This window comes from Arachis ipaensis, chromosome B2, assembly GCF_059453495.1.
Source record: "Arachis ipaensis isolate K30076 ecotype BB chromosome B2, ASM5945349v1, whole genome shotgun sequence".
Classification (NCBI taxonomy): Eukaryota; Viridiplantae; Streptophyta; class Magnoliopsida; order Fabales; family Fabaceae; genus Arachis; species Arachis ipaensis.
In genome coordinates, this window is record NC_142437.1 from 86,632,284 (window position 1) to 86,641,205 (window position 8,922).

Here is an 8,922-nt window from a genome sequence, read left to right on the forward strand (position 1 = left end):
GCACCGTTGCCGGGGAATTACAAACGTGTGCCTTATTATTGGTTATTGTAAATATTTTATTTTGCTTATTTATTTGTTTTTATTTTTATTTTTAATTTTTATTAGTTACTATGAGTTCTCACCCCCATCGCTTTGAGTTTGATTCTAATGTTGTTGAAAGGAATGGAAGCTATAACAGGAACATGCATCAAGGTCAAAACAATCAAAGATGGAAGGAGCCACGAGGATCTGATCAACCCTTTAAGCAACAACACCCTCCAAGATATCATAGACTACGACTATTCCACAATGCATGTCAAGACAATAGTTATGGTAGACCCTTTCGTGACAACCAACAACGACCAAATTACTATAGTCAAGAGTCATTCCGAGGTGCATACCAAGATGATAGATATGGTGGACCCCCTATAGTTATCAGCAAGCCCCACCATATGCCTATGAACCACCTCCTCAACATAGCTATGAACCACCATACTCACAAGCCACCCGTCACCATTCACCTCCATATGACCCTAATCCTTACCCACCCTAATTCCAATCCAATTACTCCCAAGAACCACCACTTCTATATGCACCATGTCCATATCCATCGACCCGAGAATCACAGGAGCGTCTCAAGGAAACAGTGAATAAATTTCATGCAACCCTTCACCAATTGAATCAAGCAATAAATTGATTGCCTTCCCGACGTTCGGACACTCAAGGAACCCCCATGGCTTCATGTGGACAATCTAATGAAGAACGTAGCATGAAAGAGATACTAGAAACTCCAGTGGACAGTGCGGAGCATGACTTTGTACTGGAACAAGTGGAAGAAGCCGAAATTATCGAAGAAGAAGAATTGGTTGAAGACTTGGGAGATGCTGAACTTCCATGGGAAAGTCAAGTTACAGAGCCCCCTTCTAAGGAGTTTGAATTTGATATTAAGGAGGGTGTACAACCTCCAAGGCATATCATGGTTGAAGACTTTGAAGGGGATGATCAAGAGATGGATTCAATCATTGATGAATTCTTATCTACATTTGAATCCGCTCCCATTGGACTTGACATGGAGATTGAAGAAGAAGAAGCACAACCTCCCATACCCTTGGTAAGCCATGAAGAAGAGATTGAATTGGAAGAAAGCTACCAAGAGGAAGAGGTTAAAATTGAAGAAGCTTGCAAAGAGGTGAAAGTTGTCAAGGAAGAGCACAAGGGAGTGGAGCTTGAAATCACCTTGCCAAAGTTGTTGGAGACCTCTCCGCCTAAGTCACCATCATCCTTCACAACATTCAAGTGGGTAAAATTCATATCCCTTAGCTTTCTCATCCTACTTGAATATGGTTTACTTGAGACAGATGGTCAACTTAGAGCTCTTTGTGGCATTAAGAGTAAGAGGGAAATAGTTAGTAGTAGGGGTTGCCCTACAAGGTTCAATACGGTTGCATACTCCAAGTTGAAGTGCAAGGATTGGTGTAGAGTTTGATTGAATGGGTCTAGGAAGCTGTTTGGATGCCTGAGTGAGAATTCGAATTGCTTACCACCCAGTTGGAACAAAGATGGTCAACAAGAAGACGGGTGCAAAAGCAAGGTTTGGGACCCCGGAAGTCATTCCAGCAATCAACACTCATGGGGCCTTGTCACTTGCTTTAACTTGCTTGAAGGCTTTATGCAACTAGTTTGGGACCCGGAGGCCATTGGAATCACAAACATTGGTGGAGATTTATGGATGAGTTCAAGCACAAGCCACCATAACAAAGGACTCCCCAAATGTCCAACTTAAGGACTTTAACTAAAAGTGCTAGGTGGGAGACAACCCACCATGGTATATTCTTTCCTTTTTGTTCTTAGTTTTATTTTATTTTATTTTCACTCGTGTTCATTCATAATTTCTGCATAGTCATATGCATTCTGCATTTGCATCTGCATATTGCATTAAAAAAAAACACGCACGTGACGCGTAAGCGTCGCTGACGCGTCTGTGTCACAAGTGCGTTGGGAAGAAAATAAAATTGAACAGAAAGTCACACGAAAGCATGGCTGGAGGCATGCCTTAGGCACAAACATGCCCACGCGACCGCGTCGCTGACGCGGCCGCGTCATTTTGAAAATATGCCTCCCACGCGTCCGCGTCACCCACGCGAACGCGTGCCCTGCAAAATCGATGTAAAAATGTGTTTGGCAATAAGTTATGCTGGAGCTGGGCTGGAATCGTGCTAGAAGCACAAGCCCTATCACGCGAACGCGTGCCCCACGCGTCCACGTTGTTTTTTTAAAAAAATATGGCCACTCACGTGATCACGTCAACCACGCGAACGCGTCACCCTAAATTTTGGCAATGAGAGTATGAAACAGAGAGTTGTGCGTACGCGAGGCTGCACTCATACCAATGGCACAAATCATTCCACGCGAACGTGTCCCTGACGCATCCGCGTCACTTGAAAATAGCTCAACCCACGCGAACGCGTGCCCCACGCGTCCGCGTCGCATGCAACGCACAGTTTACCCAGATCAGCGCCAGAATTCCTATCTTTTCTTCTCCAATCCTACTTATCTTTCTATTATCATTCTTCCTTCTTTCTTCTATTTTTCTTATTCTTTCTTCCTCCTTTCTTACTTTCTTTTTCTTTGTTTATTTACCTTCTCATCATTATTCTCTTTTATTCTATTTTTCCTATTGTATTTGAATACTTTCATTCATTGCATTTTAATTTTGTGCATATTTTTATTTTCTTTTCTAAATTTATTATTTTTTCATTGGTGTTAAATTTTCTTCTTCAACTGTTGCATCTTTCTTGAATTCTTCTGGTGCTTCATGACTTGTTTTACTCTGACTGGGTATTATTCTTCATAAGTAAATACTACTCCTTCATGATACTTATATTATCTTGCATTGACATGAACTTACACTATCTTTCATTACCCATAATCCTCCCCTTTGTTGCAACTTTTGCACTATTGATATGCCATTTGCTTCCACTATTTTCTCACTTGCATGTTGTAGCTACCATGTAATTGAGACTCTTATTATTCGGCATTAACCCACCCATACTTTGTTTATTTTCTTATCTTTATTTTTGGGTTACGTTTCTTCTTTTCCTCTTCTTTCAGGATGGCCACCAAAAGAAGGGAAAGGAAAATCTTCTAAATGGGGAGACAAACAAGTCCATCTGCACAATCCTTGGAGAAAAGCGTTAGTTGGAGCCACCTATCCACTTACACATCTTAGCATGCACCGAGGATGGTGCAATCTTTAAGTGTGGGGAGGTCAATACCGACTTCCATGGGTTAGTTATTTTCTTCTCAACACCAATGTCTTATTTTCTTTATTAGTTCATTGTTGCATCTGCATATTTGATTGCATGTTTCTTGATTTTTGTGCATATTTTACAACTGCTTGGTTGAAGTAATGTGTTTCCTTTTAAGACCCTATTTTATAGTATTTCACTAATTTAAATTAAAAAAAAACTTTTGTGTTAAACTTATTTGAAGATTGTAAATTGGAACATGGTTTAAAGCTAAGAACACACAACCTGTGAGATTTTGAGCTTATTTATATGGTTACATTATTTAACCATAAATTTTTATTCTTGTGTATTTTCTTCTCTATGATTGTAGACTTTACTTTGTTCCATTCTATATGTCCACTATTTAGTGTATTTACATGCTTGCATATGATTGAGGCCATTACTTGTTTAGCTCACTTATCCCAAATAGCCTACCCTTCCATTTACCTTTGTCAGCCACCTTGAGCCTTTTAATCCCCATTTGTTCTATATTTTACCACATCACTAACCTTAAACAGAAAAATAATTAAATATCCCAATTGAATCTTTGGTTAGCTTAAGTTAAAGATTGTGTATCAATTAAATGTGAGAAAATTGTGGGAACATGGGTTAATAAGAGAATGTGTTATGTTCTTACTTTAATAAAATATTGGGAATTTTGGTGCCTACTCATGTAAAATAGAAAAATTAAAAATCCATGTGCATTGATATGTTATTTTTGCTTTTATGTCTTCATAAAAAAAAAGAGAAAAAAAAGAAAAAAATCCAAAAATATTCAATAAATAAGTAAATAAATAAGGGGACAAAATTACCCCAATGTTAAGTTTAATAAAAGATCAATGCATATGGGATAAAATTAAAGAAAAATTTGGTACATGAGTATGTGATGCAAAAGTGGGAATTATGGGTAGCTAGGCATGATTTTTGAATTACATAGAGAGTGTATGTATGTTAGGTGAGAACTTAGACTAGTCAAAGATTCAATTCATAGCTCACTTAGCCATATATATATATCCTCACCTTTACCTTAGCCCCATTACAACCTTGAAAATACCTCACGATGTTTGCATTGGTACACTTAATTTTTGTTGATTGGTTAGATGAAGAACAAAGTTTAGAAAGCATGATTAGAGAATAGTAAAGTGATTAACCCTAGACACTTGAGAGATTAGAGTGATATACACTACCAGTGAGGGTTCAATGCTATCTTCTTACATGTTTACTTGTCTTCTACTGTATGATTTGAATTAGTGGAATCTGATTTATGTTTGTCTTGAAGAGCTTATTTAATTTTAACCAAGTAGGTGGAAACATTTTGCATGTAGTTGCATTCACATAGATAGATTGCATTTCATACATTTTATCATTCCTCTTCACCCCTTTATAGCTTCTCTTGAGCTTAGCATGAAGACATGCTAATGTTTAAGTGTGGGGAGGTTGATAAACCATATTTTTACGATTTATCTTGTGCTTAATTGAGTGAATTTTATCCACTAAACTCACACTTATTCATACAATTTGCATGTTTTATGTTTTCCTTCCTGATTTGGTGCAATGATTGAAAACATGCTTCTTTGGCCTTATATTTACCAACTTTAATCCTCTCTTATTACCATTCGATGCCATGATATGTGTGTTAAGTGATTTCAGAGATTACAGGGCAGGAATGGCTTAGAGGATAGAAAGGAAGCATGCAAAAGTGGAAGCAATACAAGAAGTTGAAGAAATTGCTAAGTTGTCTAGCCTGACCTTCTGGTACTAAATCGACCATAACTTGAGCTACAGAGGTCCAAATGATGCAGTTCTAGTTGTGTTGGAAAGCTAACATCCTGGGCTTCGAAATGATATATAATTTGCTATAGTGGCCTTATATCTAGGTGATGCGAATGCGTGCTTCACGTGAATGCGTCACAGTGACAAAAATCAGCGTGTTTGAATTCGCAACCAGCAAATTCTGGGCTATTTCTGGCCCAGTTCTCGGTCCAGAAAACACAGATTAGAGGCTATAAAGTGGGGGAATGCATGAAACAATTCATACAACTCTAATAATTCATAATTTTAGGATAGATGTAGTTTTTAGAGAGAGGTTCTCTCCTCTCTCTTAGGTTTTAGGATTTATGATTTCTCTTAGGATTATGATTTCTTCTTCTCAATTACAGGTTCAATGTTCCTTTTATTTATTTTCCCAATTTAATTTATGAATTTCCATGTTAGATTTGATTTCTTTTATTAATGTAATTTGAGGAATTTCAGATCTATGATTTTTACTTAGCTTTTTATATTCTTGGCTTTAATTGATGAATTGATTAATTGGAGACACTTGAGTTATCAAACTCCTTGTGATTGATAATTGTTATCTTTGCTGATTGATTTGGATCCCTCTAAAACTAGTCTTTCCATAGGAATTGACTAGGACCAGAGGAGTCAAATTGATTCATCCACTTAACTTACCTTCATAGTTAGAGGTTAACAAGGTGGGAGCAAAATCCAATTCTCATCACAATTGATAAGGATAACTAGGATAGGACGTCCAGTTCTCATACCTTGCCAAGAGCTTTTATTATTATTAATTTATTTTTCTTGTCATTTAAATTACTTGTTCAAACCTTTCAAAAACCCAAAAACATACCGTTTTCCATAACCAATAATAAATCATACTTCCCTGCAATTCCTTGAGAGACGACCCGAGGTTTTAATACTTCGGTTATAAATTTTATTGGATTTTGTTACTTGTGACAACCAAAGTTTTTGTACGAAAGGATTTCTTGCTGGTTCAGAAACTATACTTACAACGGGAATATATATTTTTATAAAATTCTTTACTGGCAAGGAATCCGATTGTCAGATGCCCTGGTTAACTCGGCTTTAGGTTATAGGTATCTGTCCTTTATGGATGCATACTCGGGATATAATCAAATCTTGATGTATAAGCCAGACCAGAAAAAGACTTCTTTCATCACTCTAAAGACTAACTATTGGTATGTAGTAATGCCTTTTGGATTGAAGAATGTTGGAGCCACATGCCAACAACTGATGAATAAGGTATTTTCACCTCACCTTGGAAAATTAATGGAGGAATATATAGACGATATACTCGTCAAGACCCGAGATGACGTTGCTCTTTTGACTGACCTATCTGAGGTGTTCTCTACATAAGGAAGCATGGAATGAGGTTAAATCTTTCAAAATGCACCTTTGCAGTGGAGGCTGGAAAGTTATTAGGCTTCATGCTCACTCAAAGAGGCATTGAGGCTAACCCAAATAAGTGCACATCAATATTGGATATGAAAAGCCCGACTTGCCTCAACGAAGTCTAACAATTAAATGGGAGGTTAGTTGTGTTGTCTAGGTTTAATTCCTAGCAGGATCAGCCCTAAAATCTCTATCCTTGTTCTCAATCATTAAAAAAGGGAGCCAATTTGAATGGACTCAGGAATGTGAACAAACCTTTCAAAACATTCCTAAGCCAACCTCCAATCCTCACCCGACCTGTCCCAGGAGAGAAGCACGTCCTCTACCTAGCAGTAGCAAGTCGTGCTATCACCTCAGCCCTAGTCCGAGAAGATGAACACAGATAACTACCCATCTACTTTGTAAGCAAAGCCTTACAAGGGGCATAACTAAACTATCAATAGATAAAAAATTTCGCATATGCCCTTATCATCACTTCCAGAAGGCTTCGACCTTCCTTTCAAGCCCACACTATTAAGGTCCAAACTAATTAACGCATGAAGCATATTCTACAGAAGACGAACATTGCATGAAGGATGCTACAATAAGCTATAAAGCTATCCGAGTTTGAGTTAAGATATGAAACTCATATAGGCATCAAATCCCAATATTTGGCTGACTTTGTGGCAGAATACAGTAAAGCCTGAGAAACTCTGTCAATCTGAAACATGTATGTAGATGGATCGTCCAACAAATCTGGAAGTGGAGCAGGAGTTATCCTGAAAAATGAAGAAGGAACTCGGATAGAACTATCATTGAGGTTCAAGTTTCTTGCTTCTAATAATCAAGCAGAATATGAAGCCTTGCTTGTTAGCTTAAAGCTGGCTAAAGAGGTTGGGGCAGAAAGATTGATAGTGTTTAGTGACTCTCAAGTGATAACTTCCCAGGTTAACGACACTTATCAAGTCAAAGATCCCAACATGAAGAAGTACCTAGAAGAAGCACGAGCAGATGCCCTCTCTAAATTAGCCAGGCCCAAAAGAAGAAAAGCCTACCTAAAGGATGACTTCTTCTATTTTTGCCTAACCTCATAAAGGTCGAGCACAGCGACAGTAGTCCTATTTAACTGAATCAGCAACTAACTCCTAAGATATCTCCCATTGATCTAAAAGGGAGATCTCAACAACTTTCCTAAAAAATGGGAACGGCCATCCACCATCAAAGGTGGAACTAATCTTAAGGTGGTTATTACTCCTATTATAAATACACTAAGACACTCAAGTATATTTTAGAACCCAATCTACAAAAAATCTGTTTCAAAACCATGCTAACTTAAGCATCAGAGCCTTTGCAGGTACCATCTCCTACCTTCTCACGAGGAATTCAGATGGCGACACCTTGGCTCCAAAACAAGTCAGATGCTGCCTCAGAAGGAATCTGAACCTTACGTCTAAACTCAAATACAGCCCAATTTCAAGTAATCCTCAAAACAAGATGTTAGCCAAATATTAGTTAGGGTTAAGTACGAGTTTGATCCCTAAGGTAGGGGCTGAAAATTTTTTTTGTCCCCAGCCTTTTTTTTGCTACAAAATGGTCCCAAAGGTTTAACTTAGTTTTAAAATCGTCCCTTTTATCAAAAATTTAATTTTTATTACCAAATTACCCCTAAATAAACAACTTTTAAAAAAAAGAAAAAAAAAGAAAACAAAGGGGAAGGGGAAGGGGGGAATCACGCAGAGGGTGGAGGCAGGGAAGAAGAAAGGGGAAGGGGAAGGGGGGAGGTCATGCCAGCGAAACCACCGAAACCACCATCCACCACTGCTACAGCTCCTCTCCGTCGTCGCACCAGTACAATTGCAGTTCGCTGGCGTCACCGCTGGCTTATATTTGCATCACTGCGAGTAGAGGAAGAGAGAAAGAGAAGCAGAGAGGAAGAGAAGAGAAGCACAGAGGCACTGATGAAGACCACGTCCAACCACGCCCTGTCGTCATCCTCATCGTGAATCATTGCCGCCGCTGGAGTGAGGTCCCGTCGCCATCGAGCCCTGTTGTTGCTTCTGCTTTTCTGCTTCTACTTTTTGCCTTCTGCTTCTACTTCTGCTTCTATTTTTGCATTTGTTGTTGCTATTGTTGATTCACCATTGTTGATTCACCCTTCACAATTGTTGTTGTTTTATTATTGGTGATACTGCTTCTGATTATAGTAATTGCATCTGAGTTTTGTTAATGAAAGAGGAAGAATTTAGTTCTGAGTTTTGTTATTCTGAGTTTTGACGACGATGATGATGTTTTTTTGTTTTCTTAGTTCTGAGTTCTGCATCTGGGTTCTTGCTTTTCTGGTTCTTGTTTTTCTTGGTTCTTGATGATGATGATGATGATGATGATTTTCTGGTATTTCTTCTGATGATGATGTTTTCGGGTTCTTCTTCTTCTCTTCTTCTGGGTTTTTTATGTTGTTGTTCTTCTGATTTCTTTATCTTCTGGG